Below are 17,840 nucleotides of genomic sequence, written 5' to 3' on the forward strand. Positions count from 1 at the left end.
GTGACTCAATAGTTATTGAATGAATAAATGAAGATAATGCTATGTTTTCCAAAGTGTTGATACCAGTTGATATTCCCAGCAGCCTATGAAGTGCTGGGAACATTTATTATTATTATTATTATTATTATTATTATTATTTACTAATGTTTTGATCAAACACAAACACCTCTTTCCTTGTCCATTTGCTCATGTATTCCACATAAGACTTTTCATTTTCTTCTTCTTGGCTCTATAGCTAACAGACCTCGAATGGTCACCCTCTCTGTGTGAACTAGCACAAGTTGAACTATTCTAAGCCTCAGTTTCCTCACTTATAAAATGGGGATAGCAATGCCTTTCTCTGCAAAGATTTAACACACTCAATCATGACACCAATAAATGATGAATCCTATTACAGAGAAACCCTCTCACCCAATGCACTGATTGATTATCTAAAAAGTCCTGTAAAGCAAAATATCATTTAAAAAGACATATACTTACCTCAAACATTTTGTTTTAACTTAAAATATACAAATGTAGATTCATCCTCCAATTTTTTGATGTAAGGCCAAGGAATGTGTCTGCTAACTGGCTTTCCAGATCTTTCCTGCATAAATCACACCAGTAATACGTTGTCTACCATTCTTGGTTTTAGTTTTTTTTTTTTTAATTGTAGAAAAATAAATTAAAGAAATTAGAGTGCAGATTCCTAGATTGTTGTAATGTTTCCCCTCAATCAGTATTACAGCTCTTTTGGCAACCATTATTTTAAGAACTCACCTGAGTTTTCAACTTGGCTTTCATAAAACAACAAAAAACATCTCTCCTTCTGATTTTATTGTTGAGTTTATAAAATATTTAATGAAATCAGGCAGTTGTAATAGCAACTACCTCTGGCATGAACAGGCTTCGGGACAAGTATAGCTGAATCCTGGTAAGCATATAGGTCAGCTGGTGGGAGTAGCAGTGACAGGACATATTGTATAACAGCAAAATGAAGAGCAACCATCACCTGAGAGTATATTGTAGGCATCAGTACATTTTACACAGGGTATAGAGAGTGTTGGTTAACCAGGCAAGTAAGTTAAATGAAAGTTGGTTAAGAGAACTACTCTCATTATTCTCTTTGTTTCTACTGTTGACAGAGTTACAAGGCCCACCTATCTCCTCAGCTGATCCCCCTGATAATCATGTTAGGCTTGGTTCATTGTCTAGGTTTGCCCCTTGGCCAGTAAGGTACAGAAGAAGAAAGGGACTCCCCAAGGAATGAAGCCTGGAAGGTTGGAGGAGATTTTAAAATACTCGGTTATTGAAGGGTTACTCTTGATTTCTAAGAGTTCCTTGTCCCTAATAAATTAAATTGAGATAGGAACAGAAGTAGAGAGAAAGTTCCACCTTTCTACATTGTCCTCTGACAGGGCAGAGCACTGCGGCGAAGAAGAAGGTCTGACTTTAATTAGTCAGACCATCACCCTACTAAACTCCACTGAAACCAAAACAAACCAGGCAGTCCCATATGTCATAAGAATTAAAGGCATGGTTCCCACTTCCTAACGATGCTTTTACAGAAACCGTTCCACTGTAAAACTTTATGATTTGAATCTTTATAGCCGCCAGCAGAGCACATGTTCACTGCCTTAAATTATAACTTAATCACAATAGAAGCTGAGTTTCCAGCCCTTTGCAGTCAAGACAAGAGAGGGAAGGGGTCTACAGAACAAATTGCCACTATCCTCTGCCCAACTGCCTCCTCCTGGGTTGAAGAGTTCCAGGATGTGTAGGGACATGAAGAAACACACACCTTGTTGCCCAGGAAGACCTAAGCTAGAGCCTTTCAGTAAGGTCTAGAGACATGAATATAGTCCTGTCCAGCACTTACATGGCCTGGTGAGGGCAAAGTGAGTGCTGACAAGAGAAAAAGAGTAAGAAAGAAAACACCAGCAGGCTCGCAGATATCCTAAACCCACCTCATCACCTCACTGCTCAGATGACTCTCCCTTAACTCTGGTTGAGCATCCTGTATCATTAGAGACTGAGTTGGCAAAAAAGGGAAACAAAAGTACAACCCTCCTTCTTCTCCTCAGTTCAACATGGTTAAAAACATCAAGTCAGAGGAGGAGAGTAATAGAAGATGTTGAGCAAATGGCTGAGGCCAGATCTTGAAGGGCCTTGAATGACACACTGAGAAATTTTGATTTTATTATTTAGACAATAGGGAGTGATTAAAGTTTTTCAGTACTGAAGTACCATGATGAAATTGCTTAAAAAAAAAAAAAAGACTCTCTGCATCCAAAGAAAATATACAAATGGCCACAAAATGAAAAGATGCTCAACATCATCAGTCATTAGAGAGATGCAAATCAAAACCACAATTAGATGCCACTCCACGCCCAGGAAGATGGTTATGAAAAACAGATAAGCCAACTAACCAACCAGAAAATAGCAAGTGTTGGCCAGGATGTGGAGAACCTGGAACCCTCATACACTACCAATGGGAATGGTGGCTGTCAATTGTGCAGCCATAATGGAAAACTGTGTGGCAGTTCCTCAAAATGTTAAACACAGAGTGAACATATGACCCTGCAATTCCACTCCTAGGTTTATACCCAAGAGAAATGAAAATACATGTCCACATAAAAAACTACACTGATGCTCACAGCAGCATTATTCAAAATAGCCAAAAAAGGGACACAACTCAAATGTCCATTAACTGATGAATGGATAAGCAAAATCTGATGTAGCTATCCGTGTGGTGGAATATTATTCAGGCATAAAAAAAGAACGAAGTCCTGATATATGCTATAATGTGAATGAACTTCAAAAATGTTATGCTATGGGGCGCCTGGGTGGCTCAGTCGGTTAAGCCTCCGACTTCAGCCAGGTCACGACCTCGCGGTCCGTGAGTTCGAGCCCCGCGTCAGGCTCTGGGCTGATGGCTCGGAGCCTGGAGCCTGTTTCCGATTCTGTGTCTCCCTCTCTCTCTGACCCTCCCCCGTTCATGCTCTGTCTCTCTCTGTCCCAAAAATAAATAAAAAACGTTGAAAAAAAAAAATTTTTTTTAAAAAAATAATAAAAAAAAAAAATGTTATGCTAAGTGAAAAAAGCCAAACACAAAAAGCCACATATTGTATGATTCCATTTAGGTACATTGTCCAGAATGCAAAAATCCACAAATTCAGAAAGTAGATTAGTGGTTGCCAAGAGATGGGGGTAGGGAGGAGTTGGGAAGCACAAGTCTTCTTTTTTGGGGTGATGGGAAAATTCTGGAATTAGATAACGGTGATGGCTGCACAACATTGTTAATATACTGAAAACCACCAAGTTGTACACTTACAAATGATTAAAATGATGAATTTTATCTTTAATTTTAAAAAAAGACTGGAAAGAAGCAAGATAAAGGCCAGAGAGACTAGTTTAGATACCTATTCAAATAATCTAGGTGAGTTATAATAGTAAGAAAGGAAAAACCAGTAGGGATGTGATGAGGGACTGGACTAAGATAGCAGTAGTGGGGGTAGAGGAAGATACAGATTTAAACATATTTAGGGGTAAAAATAATCAGATCTTAATGCTTAATGTGAGGAGTTGGGATGGCTAGATGGGCATTGCTACCATTAACCAGAATAGGAAATAAAAAAAGAGGAGGAGTGGGTTGGAAGGAAAAGATGATTCCTTTTTTAGACATGGTAATTGTGAAGTGCTTATGGGAGCTTATAGGTGCTTCATTCATTCAACCAGTATTTAATGAATACCTACTAGGTGTCTGGTGCGAATATCCAGTAGGCAGGTAGAAACACATTTTCGGAGTTTGATAGAGAGTTCTGAGCTGGACGTAGTTTGGGATTCACAACATAAGAGAATGGATAGGATCATTTAGGCAAAATGGGTAGGTTGAGGCATGAAGAAGGCTGAAGACAATCCTTGAGGGTTAGAATTTCTCAAAAGAGGCAAATAAAAAGCAGCCAGAGAGGCAAAAAATACAGAATTCAAGGAAATGTAGAGTGTGAAAAGGAAGGCAACAATGCCAGCAACAATGAGGGGCATCTGATAAAATCAAGGCTGAAAAGTACCCACTGGATTTGGTAATTAGGAAGCCCTACTGGCCTACTAATGCAGTGATGGAGGTCAACACTGAACTCCAAGCGGTTGGTTAAGGAAGTGGAGACAATCTTTCTCTCAACAAATATTTATTGAATGTCTATTATGTGTCAGGTTATGATAGGGAGGAGATCTTTCTGGGAGGTTTGGAAATAATGGGAAGGAAAGAAACAGGACAGCAAATGGAGGAGGACATGGACACAGAGTGGAAACAGCCGGAAGGACAGGAGAGCTCTGTTAGTGCAAGAAGTTTAAGGTTGATGAGTTCTGAATGATAAGGTTCACAGTGCGGCCATGGGACTAGACAGTGACGGGAGTGGTGATAAAGGTCTTTAGAAGTTAATAGGCCAAGAAACTATAAATGTAAGGTATTGGATCATTCCATCCAGCAAATAAGGAGGAGAGAAGAGAGCCAGAAAACAGGCAAATGACAGAAGGAAGAAGGAATAGACAACAGAAGAGTGGAACAGAAGGGGCCTCAAAGGGGGTATTGTGTTTATCCCTTTGTCCCCTTTATTACAAATAAACAAACCCATATATTCCACTGCCAGCTGCACAGTGCACACTCCACAAATAAATGCTGCTGACTGACTGATGTGTCCTCTCAAAAGCATCTCATATTTCTAAACTGATCTCTGACATTTCCTCCTAAACTTTGTTCTCTCCCATTATTTTCTGTCTGTGAATGATACCATCATCTATCCAGTCAGGAAGCATTATAGACATTTGTCCTTCCTCTCTGTCACTCTTCAGATCGAATCCATCAGAGAGTCTTGTCAATTTTACTTCCTAGGACTCTTTTACATTGGTCCAGATTGCTCCACCTGCACTCCAGCACTGTAACCTGAGCAACCAACCAGCCTCTCGCCCTCCTACCTCGCCTGGGCAATCTGCTCTTGGCTCCTTCCAATTCTCTCTCCCCTCTGTAGCCAGAGTAATAGTTTAAAAATGTGAATCTGATCTAGACCCTGGTCCCCTTCTTCTTCATACCCAAGCCCTCTGAAGGGTTTCCATTGCTCTTGGGTTCTGAATGAGCTCCTTAAGGGTCAGACACCTATCTCCTCAGCCCTGCCTCATACCACATGGTCATCGCCATTTCCAATTTTTTCCCTCCTAGACCTTGTTGTGAGCCCTCCTGATGGGGCCTTTGCACATGCTACTGCCTCCGCCTAACACGTTTCCCTTCTCCTTGTCGCCTCGTTAAACTCCTGTTCAACTTTCCTAAAATCCCTTTCTGGGTCACAGCCTACCCTTAGACTTACAGAGTCTGTCACAGTTGCAATTTTACATTTGTTTGAATACATATTTGATTAATGTCTGTTTCCATGAGGACAGGGGCTATGCCTGACACACATAAGGAACTGAATAAATATTTATTGAAGCAATGATGTAGTAAGAAACTTACCCAATGTTCTTAAGTGGCAAATCTAGGACTGTGTCCCAAGAGACGAAGTATTAGGTAGGAGGTTCCCTTCCATTTCTGAGATTTTGTGCTTTCTAGGTGACTTTTCATTATTTTCCTTTTCCTTCTCTTAACATAGGCCTTGTGAACACCCCTCCACTGGGTACCATAAGGAATTAAGGCCTCTAGGGATTGGAATGAATTCACTCCTTCAAATGCCAGAAATCTTTGCTTTGCTTTTTCCTTTCCTTTTCTTAAAAGAAACTCAACAGCAACCTTAATAACCAATCACTTGGTCTCTACTTAAACATATCTAATGATAAAGCTCACAATTCTTCTATGAAGGATTCCTTCCGATTTTTCCTTTATTTTCTTTAATAATGTATGAATTAAGCATCTTTTTCATGTAATTATTGGCCTTTTGTATTTCTTTCTAAAACTAGTGCTTATATCCCTTACCCGTTTCTCCCTGTGCCTTAATTTAACTGATTTATAAACTCTATAGATTAAGGAAATTAGCCCTTTGCCATATTATGTTGCAACTATGTTTTCCAGTTTGTTGATCTTCTGATATAGTTTATGCCATCTAAACAATTCTATTTTAAATGGAACAAAATGTAAAAGATACAAAAGAATACACAAAGAAAAAGAAATTTTCCTCTCACCCTTGTTCTCCAGCTCAATTCCCCTCCTAAAGGCAAGTGCTATTAAGAGTGTCTTAGATATTTTTCCAGAGCTTGCCTGAACAATAACAACATACAGGTACATCTGTTTTTCCCCCAAACACACAGAAGGTAGCCATGTACCCCATGTTCTTCAACTTCCTTTTTTACTTACAACGCAGGGTGTGTTGGAGACCTCCCTGTATCAGTACATAAAGAGCTGATAGACATTGCCCAATTGCTTTCTGTAGAGGGTGAACCGATTTATACCCCATTCGCAACACATGTGAATGCCTCTTTCCACACCCTTCACCAATACAATGTTAAAATTTTTTTGATCCCTGCCAACCTGATAGGTAAAAAAATGGCATCTGTATTTCTCTAAGAGTGAAGGTGAGCATCTTTTCATATATTTAAAGTGCTGATGGCCATTAAAAATTTTTTTATGGCTTCAAGACCTTTCCACTTCCCAAGAGTTAGGATTAGGAAGGATAACTGGGATTATTGGAGAAAGGATTTTGTTAATCTAGATCTAGTACCTACTTTTCCACTGGTATAGCAGTGGGAGAGTTTGAGCTTTATCCTTATTTTTTTCAGTAACACATCTGTGACTAAGGCTACTTTATGGTAGAGTAGAAAGAGTTTAGGCTTTAAGGTCATACAGACTTAAATTGGAATACCATCTTCCTTCTTTCCTTATTTACTTATTGAAGTTTTACAAGGTGGAAGGCCCAGTGCAGGATGCTGGAGATGCAAAGATATGTAAAACACAGTTCTTGCCATCCAGAAGCTCTCAATATGATGAAGGAGCAAGGCACATAAACCAGTAAGTGTAATGCAAACCACATAACAATAATGATGCCGCTGATCCTGATGAGATAGTGGTAATAGCTGGCAGCTCTGTGGATGATGAATTGGGAAAGGACAAGAGGAGAGACAAGGAGAGCAGCTAGCAGGCTGTAGCAGCAACCTGGGCAAGCAATTCAGTGAGAATGAAGAAGAACCAGATTGTATACAATGAGACAAAATAAGTAAGACTTAGTGATTTTGGTAAAAGCAGGGAATGTGAATAGACTGTAGTGCATTGAAGACTGAGAGGTGAGGAAATCTGCTCTTTCTTGGATATGACAGCTCTTGAGGCATATCAGAAGGTTGTTCATCAAAATGTTCATTCCTTCCATTCCTCTACTTCCATCTTCCCTGCTCCACTCATGTTGCCTTGCCCATATGGCTTGCTTTGTCTTCAAAGCAGGGTGGAGTGATTTTTCTATCCTTGAATTTGGGCTTGGCTATTGATGTGCTTCATCCAGTGGAATGTTAACAGATATTATGCAAGCAGAAGCTTGAAATGTGCTTGCAAAGTTGGGCTTGGTCTCTTGGTCTCCTGCCTTTCACCATGAGAAAAATCATGCCTCTGGTGGCTGCTGGTTGAAGGAAGATAAAGGACACATGCAGCAGATTTGGACCTTACCCACAGTGGTGCCAAGCCTGGCTGAGCCCAGCCTAGATCAGCTGAACTTCAGCTGATCCAAATACCTGTGCATTCAAGAAATGAATATCCACCACCTTCTAGCACCAAGTTTTGAGTGGTTTGTTATGCAATGTGGCAAGAGCTGTGAATATAGCTGTCCAACAGAGATATCTCTTCTCTAGGCTAAATATCTTTACTTCCTTCCACTGGTCATTCATATGCCTTCTCCTTTCTCAGCAAGATATGCCACCTGGGACCAATTAGGAGGCATTCTCCAAAAGTCATCAAATTAGAATTCCACATGCCTGAGGCCCTCTTCTCCCTCCTCCCTTTAACTCTGCTTCCATTCAAGAGCCAGACAAATGGCAAAGGAAGAAGAAAGCTGTCCTTAGGGCCTGGGCTCAAAGAGACTTTAGGATTAAGAGATTCAAACTCAAATTCCATGAATGAATCAGAAGGGAGTAGTCCTCAACTCCTGGTTAATTCTAGAAACTCAACTTATTCTATAAACCAAAAAAGAAGGCCAGGAGCCATCTAAAATGTCTGCATGGGGGCGCCTGGGTGGCGCAGTCGGTTAGGCGTCCGACTTCAGCCAGGTCACGATCTCGCGGTCCGTGAGTTCGAGCCCCGCGTCAGGCTCTGGGCTGATGGCTCGGAGCCTGGAGCCTGTTTCTGATTCTGTGTCTCCCTCTCTCTCTGCCCCTCCCCCGTTCATGCTCTGTCTCTCTCTGTCCCAAAAATAAATTTAAAAAAAAAAAAAAAAAAAGTTGAAAAAAAAATAAAATGTCTGCATGGAAACTAGTCATACACCAATTATCTGCAGCTGGGACTCTAAAGATGATACTGCTTTTTATCCAAAACCACCTAATGCCAGGAAGATAAAGGAGGATTAGGGGCAGATTAATATTTTGTGGCATCTGAAGCTTAGCATATACAACTTTGAGGGCACTCTTAAAAAAAAAAAAAAGAAAAAGAAACAAAATTACAAGTATAAATTTAGGTTCAATGTGAGTATTTATTAAGCATGACAAATGATAATACAACAGATTACAAAAAATTTAAAGTTGACCATAAACATCACAAAAAATTTTTAATATAATTTTGAAATTAATTGTCTGATACACCCCTAAGTGATTATTTCCTACAATTTTTGGGCTGCAGGTTTTTTGACTGACTCTTCAAATGAACAATATTGTCACTTTCTATGGAGAATAGAAATATAATTCAGTCTTCTACCATTGTTGATCAAACTTTATTACTTATAATTTAGCTGCAAAACTCCCTATTGTTATATAAATCATTTAGGATTATTGTGAAATTTGGGAAACATCTACCAAGTTTCTTTCATATAGGAATTGTAAGGTTTCAGTGCATTTCAAATTTTTCTGAATACTCTTTATTGACATTCTTTTACCAGTTTATTATTGATGTCCTAGCTATAATGGCATACTAGGAATTTCATGTTGCTTTTGGTGATGTCAGTATTCTGGAGATAAGTAAAATATATAACTTCACATAAGAATGCACTCATTATTAATAGTATACGTTTATGCCCTATAAACATAAACAATTATTAAAAATTATGCCCTATAATTTTTTAAAGTTTATTTATTTATTTTGAGAGAGACAGAGCACACAAGTGGGGAAGGGGTAGAGAGAGAGGGAGAGGGAGAGAGAAGGAGAGAGAGAGAAAGAGGAAGAGAGAGAGAGAGAGAGAGAGAGAGAGAGAGAGAGAGAATCCCAAGCAGGTTCCACACTGTCATTGCAGAGCCTGACGTGGGGCTCAAACTCACACACTGTGAGATTATGACTTCAGCTAAGATCAAGAGTCAGACGCTCAACCAACTGAGCCACCAAGGCACCCCTAAACAGAAATTTTAACAAATACTATCTTATTAAGTGATTCCCATTAAAAAAATCCTACACACACACACACACACACACACACACACACACACACACACACTTTATCACTGTATATCATTGTAGATACTGCATTAAGAAGTATATTTCCAACGGGTGAAAGGTTCTGTTTTGACCAGGCATCACTAAAAATAAAAATGTCCAGTTACCGTTTTACATATGTGATGACTACTTTATGGATCCATGCATTTTAAGCCTTGTTTCTCTTCTATTACAGGGAGCCATGGGGCACATTCATGTTCCCTACAAGCTCTGGCCATGTGCCTTCATGTCCTGACACCCAGTGAGTCAGCATAGTGGGCAGGAGCGGTATTCCTGACAGCCATACACTGGGACAGCCGGTAGTAAGTTGACTCAGCACAGAAGAGACTGCAAACCACATAAATAGATCCCATTGAATCCAAATAAACTAAATATATTCCCAATTCAACTTCCTTTCACCAGGTCCCCCAAATACCCACAACCACTCCAAAGCCACTCCACAGGAAGGGATGTGTGAAGTCTGAACAGAAACAGTGATCTAACTTAACTTTAAGCTATTTTATTTTTGTAAATTTGAAAAATGTGACCATGTAAAAATATTGCTAAGGCCTCTCCCAGGGTCTTGAAAGGAGCTCTACAAGTTAGGGGCCCTTGTAAGTTTAAATTTCATTAGCTTCATAGAAAATCTACTTCTAGAGAGATAAAAATCTCAGCTTTTTCTTGGTCTAGGCACCATCAATAGACAGCAGTATTTGTGGGTTTTTTCCCCATTAAGCAAATATTTATTGAATACTGACTATGTGCCAGGCACTAGGGGTAGGATGTGGCTAAAACGAATACAATCCCTCATGAACTTATGCTTTAGCTAAGAGATAGACATCAATCAAATAAAGAGCCATTCTTCAGATCAATGTCACAAGAATATTTCTTTCAACATTATACCTGTTATGCCCCAACGAAACCACTTATTGTGATTTATGGACATGAGAGGGGAAGGCCAGGAAAGCAAAAAGCAAGGAGCTACTTAGTGGAAGACCCTTCAGGAGCAGCTCTCCTCTGACCTTGTAGTTCTCTGTGGACTCCCAGTCTGGCCACTGGCCAGGGCTCCACACCTGCCACAATCAGCTTGGCACTACAGTCAGTCTCTTCCTCTGGGACCTTGAGGCTAGAAAAGGCTAGTTCAGCAGGGCTTCTCCAGCAGGGGAACACAGGTCCCAAAGCCCAGCAGAGAAAACTCTGGATGCTGGTCCGAGGAAGCTGAAGAAGGACCCTGAGGCGAGTAGTAGTTAGTGCAGCTAAGTATGTCTCATCCTAACTAAAAATGGGAAAATGTGGTGAATTTCTTCAGTGAACATCACGAGGAGGTTCTGATCTTCCATTATACCCTGCCCTTCTTTCCTCCTCTCTGCAGAGTCAACCTGCTGAGATATCTTTTACCTTCATTTTTCAGCTAAGCCTCTTAAAATAGATATCTACATTCCTTATCTCCACTTCTCACCTCCAATCTACTACCAATCCCAAAAATCCAGCTTCTACTACTGAAACTGCAGATCTGAAGAGTTACAGGTGCTCTTGCTGCCCTGTCCATATTCCTGCACTTATTACTAGAGTGCACACCAGACTTCCAACTGCCAGTATCTGCATTCACTTGCTTCCTTGTACAACCAAGGTCTGTTTTGTTGCCCAAGCAGCAGGCTGGAAATGTCAATAAATCAATGCCCTCTCTGATCAGCTCTCAACCAATAACCTGTAGGAGTTGGTATATAAATACTCCAGATCCCTCATCCCTTGAGAGGGATAACTGGGTGTTCTGCACTGACTTCCAGAGCTTTCCCTGTGAGATTAAACTCTAACTGCTCGCAGTGGTTGCTGGCTTGATAACTCATCCTTTACTGGCTGTACCCCAGGCTTGTTTCACTTTTTTCCACCTCCTACTAGTGTTCCTTCATCTTCCAAATACACTAATCCTTATCTCAGAGGCTGCTTCTAGGGAAACCCAAACCTAGCACCAAGATCACCACCAACATCCTAATTATTTTAGTCCTAATTAATTAGTTGGTTAACAAGTATGCAATGAGTACCTACTATGTGTTGGGCACTGTCTAATCTTACCTCACCTCTTTGTTACATTTGGTATTGGTAACCATTCCTTCTTGAAGCCCTCTTTCCTTGGATTCAGGCTTCCCCCTTTCATCAGCAGCTCCTGTCCCACTTACCCCTTACACAATGATATTCCCTTGAGCTCTCTGCTCAGCCACTGCTCTTCCCACTTGACATCCCCATTTTTAGTGATGTGACATATTCACATAGGGTCATATCCCATTTATTTACTCAAGATTTCCAAATCTCTTTATCTATTTTTACTCTCTCCTGCATTCTAGACTTTTATGTTCAATTGCCCATTGGACATTTTTACCCAGAAGCTGCAAAGTCACTTCAAATTCAATATATCCAGTATTTGAGGGGTTATTGGATGGGTTCTGTGCAAAGACAAGTATGTAAGGAAATGGGGTAGAAGATACTGGCAAGAAAGTCAAGTGACTGATCAGGGGCACCTGGGTGGCTCAGTCGATTAAGCATCTGACTCTTGATTTTGGCTCAGGTCATGATCTCATGGTTCGTGAGATCAAGCCCCTTATGGGGCTCCATGCTGATGGCATGGAGCCTGCTGGGGATTCTCTCTCTCCTTCTCTCTCTGGCCCTCCCAACTTGTGCTCTCTTTCTTAAAATAAATAAATCAACTCTTAAAAAAAAGTGATGGGGTGCCTAGGTGGCTCATTTGGTTAAGTGTGTGACTTCGGCTCAGGTCAAGATCTTATAGGCTGTGGGTTCAAGCCCCACATCGGGCTCTGTACTGACAGCTCAGAGCCTGGAGCCCGCTTTGGATTGTGTGTCTCCCTCTCCCTCTGCCCTTCCTCTGCTTGCATTCTGTCTCTCTCTTTCTCTCAAAAATAAACATTAATTTTTTTTTTAAGTGATGGACCACAGGATCTAGGCTCAAAAAGGAGAGAAGTGATTCTGGGGGGAGGCTGAGAGATTGGCAAAAAAATTGGAAGAGTCAAAGGCAGTGCTGAATTACCCTACAGATACACATATTCTCAGGGCACCAGCAAAGCAAAGGGACCACCTACAACATTTTTTGGGAAAGAATTTGAAATTAAAAAAAAAAAAAAGAAAGCACTGAAATAATCACCAGGGGAAAAGTCAGAACTTTATTGGACTTCCTTATGCTTATTTTACAAGTTAGTATTGTTTTTATTTTAAATTCCATAGGGGAGCATTCTCTTTTCTGGTGCTTAGGAAGATTAAAGGTCTGGCCTGGGTCTAGGAAGTTGATGAAATTAAAATATAGATAAAACAGGAGCAAGGGAGAGAGGATGCTGGAAGGATAGAGGTTGCCATCCAAGATTAGATGCTCTCTTAACTGACCTCGTCTTTAATGACCTACTGGGTTTGTTATAATTTTTCATTCTCACTGTAACACGCACTACTTAATGATCACTGCACCTTGAATGCTCCTGGTGAGTAAGCTACTCTCTGGCATATCCATGTCTGCTTCTACCAGTTGAGTGTAAGTCATTGTGATTGTTCCAAAATTTGTTTATGCCAATGGTAATGGTTACTGAATTCATATAATTTAATTAAATATTATGTAAACCAGCAGTGCAAAAAGAAAGAATTGTTGCTTCTAAGAACACAAAACCAAATGCTTTGTAATGTCTCAATAAAGGTAAATTTCCTTTTTAAAATGCTGTTGAATTGGGTATGGGTAGGACAACTGGAAAATAGTTAATATCTATCAAATGTTTACTATGTGTCAGGCACCACAGAAAGGCTTTATATAAAATATCTATATGATCTTCATAATGACTCTCTGAAGTGAGTATTGAGGAAACTGAAGCACAAAGAAACTAAGCAATCTGCCTGAGTTAGGAAGCAGTACATTCAGGATTTGTTACCCAGGCAGTCTGGCTTGAGAGACTGTGCTCTTAATCATTATGATGCTATCATGTAAAAAACCAGAAAAATCATAGCAACAGAATCTCAGGTTATTTTACAAGAAATATTTAAGTTTCTTGTTCTGCTTTAAGGAAGTTGAAGCTGGGGCGCCTGGGTGACTCAGTCAGTTAACCATCTGGCTTTTGCTCAGGTCATGATCTCCCGGTTCCTGGGCTGGAGCCCTGCATCGGGCTCTGTGCTAACAGCTCAGAGCCTGGAACCTGCTGCAGATTCTGTCTCCCTCTCTCTCTGCCCTTCCCTTGCTCCTCTGTCTCTGTCTCTCTCAAAAATAAATAACATTAAAAAAAATTTAAAGAAGTTGAAGGTAAAATCCATAGATGATTCAGTATGGGTGCAGTCATCCAAGAATAAAGGACTCCAGGGGTGCCTGGGTGGCTCAGTCGGTTAAGCATCCAACTTTGGCTTAGGTCATGATCTCACAGCTCTTGAGTTCAAGTCCCACATCGGACTCTGTGCTGACAGCTCAGAGCCTGGAACCTGCTTCAGGTTCTGTGTCTCCTCTTTCTGCCCCTCTCCCATTTGTGCTCTGTCTCTCTCTCTTATCTCTCTCAAAGGTAAATAATAAACGTAAAAAAAAAAAGAATAAAGGACTCTACACTACCTGAAGATTAGGTGGTGGATGTACATTTATACATTCTAAATTAGAATAAAATGTTGAACATATATATGTGGTACTTTTTATGATTTCCTACTTTAGCTGATTTTGCTTAATGAACCTAGTAACAATGCTGAATGAGTAGGACTTCTCTGTTTTGGAATCTAAAATTTTGGAGATGGAATAGCAATAGATGAAGAATCAGTTAACTTCTGAAAATACAGATATGAATATAATACTCACTTGCTTAAAATTAAAAGCCTTTGATTTCCACCAGCTCCGCCCACTCCCAGCTGGGAAAAAATCCAAAGATACAAACAGGATCTTCCTTACCTTTATGATTTTATCTCCAGCCAGTACCCTTACTCATATTTCTAGTCATTTGCCAATTACAGGCATACCTCATTTTACTGTGCTTCAGAGATACTGCGTTTTTTACAAATTGAAGGTTTGTGGCAACCCTGTGTTGTGCAAGTCTATTTGTGCCATTTTTCCAACAGCATTTGCTTGCTTTGTGTCTCTGAGTCATATTTTGGTAATTCATGCAATATTTCAAACTTTTTCATTATTATATTTATTACGGCGATCTGTGATCAGTGATTTTTGACGTTACTATTGCAATTATTTTGGGGTGCCATGAACCCCGCCTACATAAGACAGTGAACCTAACAGATAAATGTTGTGTGTATTCTGACTGTTCCACTAACCAGAAGTTCCTTTGGTGTCTCTCCCTCTCCTCAGGCCTCTCAGTTCTGTGGAGACGCAATAGTGAAATTAAGCCAATGAATAACCTTACAATGGCCTCTAAGTGTTCGAGTGAAGAGTTGCTCATCTTTCACTTTAAATCAAAAGCTAGAAATGATTAAGTTTAGCAAGGAAGAAATGTGGAAGGCCAAGACAGGCCAAAAGCTAGGCTTCTTGTGCCAAACAGCCACATTGCAAACGCAGAGGAAAAGTTCTTTTTAAAAAATTTTTTTAAATGTTTATTTATTTTTGAGAGACAGAGAGAGAGAGAGCTCACAAGCAGGGGAGAGGCAGAGAGGGAGACACAGAATCCAAAACAGGTTCCAGGCTCCAAGCTGTTAACACAGAGCCTGACATGGGGCTCAAACCCACAAACCAGGAGATCATGACCTGAGCAGAAGTCTGATACTTAACCGACTGAGCCACCCAGGCACCCACAAAGTTCTTAAGGGAGATTAAAAGTGCTACTCCAGTGAATGCATGAATGATAAGAAAGCAAAAAAACTTTATTGATGATATGGAGAAAGTTTGAGTGGTCTGGATAGAAGATCAAACCAGCCACAACACTCCTTTAAGCCAAAGCTTAATTAATCCAGAGTAAGACCCTGACTCTCTTTCAATATATGAAGACTGAAAGAGGTAAGGAAGCTGCAGAAGAAAAGCTGGAAGCTAGCAGAGGTAGGTTCACGAGGTTGGATGAGGAAGTCATCTCTGTAACATACAAATCTAAAGTAAGCAAGTACTGATATAGAGGCTCCAGCAAATTATCCAGATCTAGCTAGGATCATTAATGAAAGTGGCTGCACTAAACGACGGATTTTTCGAAACACCCTTATATTGGAAAAAGATGCCATCTAGGATTTTCATAACTAGAGAGAAGTCAATGCCTGGTTTCACAACTTCAAAGGACAGCCTGACTCTCTTGCTGGAGGCTAATAATGCAGCCGGTGATTTTAAGTTGAAGCCAATGCTCATTTACCATTCTATTTACAACATGGTTTACTGAATATTTTAAGCCCACTATTGAGACATACTACTCAGAAAAAAGATTCCTTTCAAAATATTGCCGCTCATTGGCAATGCACCTGGTCACCCAAGAGCTCTAATGGAGATATACAATGAAATTAATGTTGTTTACAGGCCTGCTAATACATTATCCATTCTGCATCCCATGGATCAAAGAGTAATTTCGACTTTCAAGTCTGTTATTTAAGAAATACATTTTGTAAGGTTATAGGCTGCCATAGAGAGTGATTCCTCTGATGTATCTGGGCAAAGTATATTGAAAATCTTCTGCAAAAGATTCACCATTCTAGATGCCATTAAGAACATTTATGATTCAAGGGAAGAAGTCAAAAATAGCAACATGTACAGGAGTTTGGAGGAAGTTGATTCTAATCCTTATGGGTGACTTTGAGGGGTTCAGGACTTCAGTGGAAGAAGTAAGTACAGATGGGGTAGAAAGAGCAAGAGAACTAGGTTTAAAAGTGGAGCCTGAAGATGGGACTGAATTGCTACAATCTCATGATAACACTTGAATGGGGTTACTTCTTACGGATGAGCAAAGAAAGTGGTTTCTTGAGATAGAATCTACTGCTGGTGAAGATGCTATGAAGATTACTGAAATGACAACAAAGGATTTAGAATATTGCATAAACTTAGTCGATAAAGCAGCAGCAGGGTTTGAAAGGATTAACTCCAATTTTGAAATAAATTCCGCTGTGAGCAAAATGCTATCAAAGAGTATTGCATGCTACAGAGAAATTGTTTGTGAAAGGAAGAGTCAATCAATGAGACAAACTGCACTGTTGTCTTATTTTAGGAAATTGCCACAGCCACCCTTGCCTTCAGCAACCACCACCCTGACCAGTCAGCAGCCATCAACATCAAGGCAAGACCCTCCAACAGCAAAAAGGTTATGACTTGCTGAAAGCTCAGATGATGTTTAGCATTTTTTAGCAATAAAGTATTAAAAAAAATTTTTTTTAACATTTATTCATTTTTGAGAGACAGAGACAGAGCACAAGTGAGGGAGGGGCAGAGAGAGAGGGAGACACAGAATCTAAAGCAGGCTCCAGGCTCTGAGCTGTCAGCAGAGCCCGACACGGGGCTCAAATTCACTAACCGCGAGATCATGACCTGAGCCCAAGTCGGACGCTTAACCAGGTGCCCCCAACAATAAAGTATTTTTTTTAAATTTTACTTATTTATTATCTAGCTAGCTAGCTAGCTAGCTATCTGTGTGTTTACTTTAAGTAAACTCCACACCCAATGTAAAGCTTGAACTCATGAGCCCGAGATCAAGAGTCACATGCTTTACCAACTGAGCCAGCCAGGAGCCCCAGCAATAAAGTAGTTTTACTTTTTAAAAATTAACTAATTAATTTTTATTTTTTTGAGACAGAGAGAGACCATAAATGCACGTGTGCACATGGGGGAGGGGCAAAGTGAGGGAGAAGGAGAGAATCTTAAGCAGGTTCCATGCTCAGCATGTGGCACTCTATCTCATGAAATGTGAGATCATGACCTGAGCCAAAATTAAGAGTTGGAAGTTTAACTGACTGAGCCACCCAGGTGCCCCTAAAGTATTTTTAAATTATGGTATGTACATTGATTTTTTATACACAATGCTACTGTATACTTAATAGAATACAGTATAGTGTAAACATAACTTTTATATGCACTGGGAAACCAAGAAATTTATCTGACTCACTTTAGTGCCATATTTGCTTTTTTTTTGGTGTAGTCTGGAACCGAACCCACTGCATCTCCAAGTCGTGCTTATACTTCATGCCCATTCATGCTTCTGTACCTTTTCACATGTCATACTTTTTAAAAAAATGTTTATTTTTATTTATTTTGAGAGAGAGAGAGAGCATAAGCAGGAGAGGGGCAGAGAGGGAGGTGGGGAGAGAATCCCAAGCAGGCTCCACGCTCAGCACAGAGCCTGATGCAAGGCTTGAT

General features: G+C 40.2%; 1 protein-coding gene across 4 annotated transcripts in view; it reads right to left on the minus strand.

Moving 5' to 3' along the window:
* The window catches only part of RNF220 (ring finger protein 220), a 231,168-nt gene that overhangs the window by 161,612 nt on the left and 51,716 nt on the right, over positions 1 to 17,840 (minus strand). The window lies entirely within an intron of this gene.

This window comes from Panthera onca, chromosome C1, assembly GCF_046562875.1.
Source record: "Panthera onca isolate mPanOnc1 chromosome C1, mPanOnc1 haplotype 2, whole genome shotgun sequence".
Classification (NCBI taxonomy): Eukaryota; Metazoa; Chordata; class Mammalia; order Carnivora; family Felidae; genus Panthera; species Panthera onca.